The sequence below is a fragment of the Siphateles boraxobius genome, unplaced genomic scaffold, assembly GCF_051911475.1.
Source record: "Siphateles boraxobius isolate OS27281-9 unplaced genomic scaffold, OSU_SipBor_1 6, whole genome shotgun sequence".
NCBI classification, from domain to species: Eukaryota; Metazoa; Chordata; class Actinopteri; order Cypriniformes; family Leuciscidae; genus Siphateles; species Siphateles boraxobius.
This window is the reverse complement of record NW_027509186.1, coordinates 7616867-7622880: the sequence shown is the minus strand read 5'-3', so window position 1 is coordinate 7622880 and position 6014 is coordinate 7616867.

Genomic DNA, 6014 nt, shown 5'->3' with positions numbered 1-6014 from the left:
ACAAAAGCACATTAACACAGTCATGTCATCACATTTCTTCAGGGATTGAGCAAAGCATATCAGAAAAAAACAAAACAAAAGAGATAGAAAAATCACAACAAATTAGACATTCAGTAAGACAGATTGCACTGCGCTCAAAGCAATGTGCACAACGGGACATCTTGTTTTCCCAGGTAAAGGAGGATACAGTGATTGATTGAAAGGGTTTTAATCGTGGCGGTCAAAAAAAGACGAGTAAAAAAATAGTGAGGATTGAGACAAACAGAGAAAGTACTCCCATCTTCACAAATGTATTCTTACAGCCAAAGTCAAAAGAAATCCACCTCTTCAAATAAAGATGAATTATTATAAGGAAACTATTCACTTTTTTATTTATTTATTTTATATCCTGAAAAACTTTCAAACTAACCTGATAATAATACAATCTCATAATACAATCTGGGACCACTAATGTAAAGCAAAATGTCTTCTGCATATAGAAACATGCAATGTTCAATACACCCTCACTCTTGCTTGTAACAGTTTGACTGGTTTTATTGCAAAAAAAAGGGGGGTGAAGCAATGGGTATCCTTGATGAGTGCTATGAGAAATTATTCATATCTGTCGAATCTAAAAGGAATTTTGAACTATATGGTGAGGATTAAAACATTTGCAAATACTATTAATTTGTTTTAGGTTGCTTGTTTAGAGTCTTTTATCTTTAAGCACATACTTTTCACCTGGTGAACCAAAAGCTATGTGATCTATATAAGAGATTAAGCATCTCCAAAGATCTACATGTGTACAATTTAAGATATTTGAAGGCCGAAAAAAAGGAAAAAAATAAAAAAAGAAGTGAATAATAGGTTTAAAACCATGTCTGTGGGCATAAATTATTTGTAAAGCAGATTACAGATTCTTAAAGATGAGAATCTGGTTAAATGTTACATTAAATGATCGACACTGGAAATACAGAAGAGTTGTCTAATTTCTTTCCTCCCAAAGTGTATTAAAAAGAGTTCAGTAAAATGTATATACTTTATTTCATCTTTGTGCTTGAGTTTATCATTTTGGATTTAAATTATAGAAATCTGTCTCAATCAGATCATAAACATAAGCAAAATGTGTTTTATATGAGCAATTTGTTTGAACATAAAAGCTCAAATAGTGTTAGTAACTTTCTTTCCTGAATGAACCATGTTTTTAACTAATTGAATGGTTCACTTGCAGTCACAGTCACTTGTAGCCTCCTACTGGCTGAAGGATGAATGAAGTCAGTCCGTCCGCAATGTTCCCAGTGCTGATAGTAGTGAATTTACTGGATGTATGTGTACATTCTTTATTAATTATATGCTACATATGCTGAAAACAGCTCCCTTAATGTCTCGTCACATTGACAATTATTAATTAGATAGTCATTATTCACCTAAATTATACACCTTTCAATTAAAAGGTCCGAAAATAAGCAAAAGTATATTAGTTTGCAATGATGATTAAGTGTTTGGAGTGTTTCCGGTATGGTTTGTATCAACCAAAAGAGGTACAAGAAAGGACAACCTGTGAACCGGCATCAGGCATCAGTGTATTATTTACCGCTGTAATTGTTTTGAAGTCACCATAATAGTGATCAGTGTTACATCCGCTTGGGATCTCGGACCTTCTGTATTCATATTTAAATTTCTCATCTAGTCAAGTCAGAAATCTGCCAATAAAAAAAAAAAAACATTTGTTAAAATTGTTGACTAGAATATGAAATTGTTTAGTCAAACTATTCTTAGCATGAATGTGAAGATTGTATTTTTGTCAGGGATTGGGTGTGATGAAAGTAGTGAGAACTCAAGTTCAGGACAACAGGTTTTTAATGATAATAAAATAAAACAAAATACAAACAAAAACTACCCCAATGGGGAAAACAAGACTACTTGACTAGACTTGAAAGAAGCACACAGCAAGAAAACACAGTGTACATTCGATGACGAACCAGCACAGGACTGAAAACACAAGGAGAATAAATAGGGAAGCAAACAAAAGAGGGTAACGAGGGAGGACAGGAGGGGCAAATTAATCAGGTAACAAGAAGGGTGGGGTTATGGACAGGAGAGCACATGGCACAAGGAAACATACATGACAAGCCACATGTGCTCACACCAAACATGACTAGAACACAAGCACATGGCCAGTAAAATAAATCACAAGCCATCTGCTAAGTCAAGTCAAGTCACCTTAATTTATATAGCGCTTTTTACAATACAAATTGTTTCAAAGCAGCTTTACAGAGATAACAGGAAAATAGTGTTGCTAACACAATAGCTAATAGCTAACACAAAACGAGATATGAACACGCAGCTAATGAAACACTCATAAGCCACGTGTTCACACGAAACATGAAAACGTGAAAGCACACAGCTAGTGTTAAACACGCACACACACACACACACACACACACACACACACACACACACACACACACACACACACACACACACACACACACACACACACACACACACACACACACACACACACACACACACACACACACCAGGTTACTGGTGGAGAGAAGATAGTGATGAAGCCAATCAGTATATGAGGATGATGAGGAGGCCATGATGGACAGAGGCCAAGGGGCAAATTTGGCCAGGATGCCAGGGTTACACTCCTACTCTTTTTTCAAAGGACATCCTGGGATTTTTAATGACCACAGAGAGTCAGGACCTCGGTTTAACGTCTCATCCGAAGGACGGATTTAAATGTTTTTGATTATACATAATAATCAAGACAGGAAACAGGAAGATGAGTGACAGGAAACAGTGGACAAGAATGAACAAGACGGAATTTCAAAATAAAAGACATGAACTAAGAACATGAGACATAAAAAACATGAGAAACAGAAGTGACATGATCACTAGCAATCAGTTTTATTGTTATTATGCCTCAAATAAATGGAACATTTTACTTCTTTCAGTAATTTTTTTTTACACAGGCCATTGTCTAAAACTGCATACACTCTGTGATATAATAATCACTGTCACACAGACAAAAAACAAATATGTAAAATATAACCATTAAATGTGGTCTTTTTGCCAATATCAGCTGAATATGAAACTGAACGTTTCCTCCCGTAAAACACAAGGTTTCTGTGTTTTGAGAAAGAAGCACAGATCCTTCTTTCAATGACTCTGGCGGTTCCTCACCTTCTCCAGTATCGGTCACGTGACCTCAGTTTCAGAGGATCACTGTTGTGAGTCGGTTGAGTTTCCCCGGTTGGACAAAGAGAACTCTGTCAAGTAGATTGAGATCAATCATACAGACAACACTTGGGCTTAAAGGGATAGTTCACCTAAAAATGAAAATTCTGTCAGTATTTACTCACCCTCATGTTGTTCCAACCCAGTAAGACCTTTGTTCATCTTCAGAACACAAATTAAGATATTTTTGATGAAATCTGAGAGCTGGACCACTCCTCCATAGGCTTATAAGGGATTGAAACTTGTCAGCCCCGAAAAGTTATTAAAGACATCGTTAAAATAGTCCAAGTGACTTCAGTGGCTCAATCTTAAGTCTATCAAGTGACGAGAATACTTTTTGTGCGCAAAAACAAACAAAAATAACGACTTTATTTCAACTATTCATTTCCTTCTCTGTGGGTCTCTAGTCAGTTAACGTAGTGTGATTGCGTAGAGCTACGTCACACGTAGGCTCACTATTGGCCGACGCTGGTCATGTGTGTGATGCGTGTGACGTACAACAACAGAAGCGTACGCTGTTAAACTAGTGAACTGACTCGAGGCCCACAGAGAAGGAAATGAATAATTACTAGTGAGTAATTACTGACAGAAGTTTCATATATGGGTGAACTATCCCTAAATAATGTAGTTATTCATTAGGAAACTGGAAATATGAAAACCTGAAAATATTTAACAGTTTTACAAAAGGGAATTATGTTGACAAATTACAGTGTCATTATTTTTTTTTATTATATGACAAATTCCTTATAATGTACATACTTTGAAAGTACCTTCGGAAAAAGTCTGTTAAATTAATCAATGTAAATGTAAAATGTAATTGTTAAAAGTGTTGTGATCAGTATGCTGCTTTTTGTCATTTGTGGGCTCTGTAATGTCTGTAATGGGCTATACTTAAAACCTTTGTGAAAAAGAAGTACACTTTAGCAACAAATGTTGAAAAAGATAGATAAAAATTATTATTTATACATACTGATGTGTAAATTGCATGCCATTTGCAATTAAATAAAAATGGATTAAAGTTTAAAGGCAGTTAGTTGAACTTAAGATCTTTTTTGATCTACTTAAGTACTTGTAAGATGTAATTAATCATTCTTTCTATTGTCTTTGAAATGTGGTTAACTTTACTGCCAAAGCATTTATGTGCTGCTGTACTGAGAAGCATTTATGGTAAACTAAAATCTACTTTTTTCTTTGGAATTGTATTTTGTGCCAGTGTAGAGTGAATGCAGGGAATAGAGATCAGGATGTGGACACGAGTGAACAACTGGAAATGTGTGTCGTGGGCAATGCACTACCATCTGAGCCAACAGTCCAATGGTTTAATGCCATCTCTATTGAAACTTGGGTCCCTTTATATTATATTGGGTCCCTTGGGAAACTTTATATTAAGTGGCTATAGGTACTATGTACTTACATTGAAATTAATAATTTGATACAATGGACTTATTGTGTACATACATGTTTTACATTGTACTTATATTTTTAAAATACCTACATGTAATTACAGCTGTAGTTAATGTATGTAATTACATTTGTAATTACACTGTTGACCCTTCCCTTACACCTTAACCCACCCTTAAACTGACCCATACCACCACACCTGACCCTAACCTTACCCGTATCACACCTCAATAGCAGCAAAAGTGTTTTACAATACAACATCAACACAATAAGTACTTTGTACTTATTTTTTGATGTAAGTACATAGTACTTAAAGCCACTTAATATAAAGTGGGACCGAAACTTGTATGTCATGTATTGAAATACATTTGTAATTACACATTTGTAATGATGAAGTTAAAATGAAGTACATTTAAAATATATTAACTCTAAATGTAATATCAAATAACACAGTCAAGTACTTTATATGTGCAGTAGTATGTTAGTCAACACACAAAAGATTATTAAAACAATGATTTAAAATGTATTTAAAAGTAAAACTTTTAATTTGGCATTATTACAAAGTGCACTTTAAAAAAAGGCTATTGATACAATCAATACAATTATTAAAGTGTAGTCTGAGATAAACTAAACTAAACTAAAGTTGACTTGGTAATAAAGTATTTGATAAAAAATAAGTATTTGGTTTAAAAATTTCTGCTGTGAAGTTTAACGTTTGTTATGTTTGTGTTATTTTGATAGTATTTTGATAATTACTTGATAAAACGTTTTACTATAACTGTTGCCCTTATTTTCCTATACAGCATATTAAATTAATGACCATGTTTACACGCAAGTTCATATTATGGTTAAAGGGATAGTTTACCCAAAAAATGAAAATTAGCCCATGACTATGGGCTATATGACTTACTTCTTTCAGACGAATATACAATCAGAGTTATATTAAAAAATGTCCTGGCTCTTCCAAGCCTAATAATGGCAGTGAATGGCTGCATGTCTTTGGAAGTCCATCAAAGCACATCTATTCATGATTAAAGTGCTCCACGCGGCTCCGGGGGTTAATAAAGGCCTTATGAAGTGAAGCGATGTGTTAGTGTAAGAAAAATATCCATATTTAAAACTCTATCGACTAAAATAACTAGTTTCCAGGAGATGGCGGTACGTATCGATTTACGTGGAAAGATAAAGACTGAACTAGACGCACGACGCAATGACGGCAATTGACGCCTCTCGCGGTTCAAACAAACAGGGCTGGGCAAACGCGTTCATCATCACACTGTGCATCAAGTTCAAGGGTTTCTCTTTTGGCGTAAATCGATACGTGACGTACGTGTGTGTGTGTGTGTGTGTGTGTGTGTGTGTGTGTGTGTGTGTGTGTGTGTGTG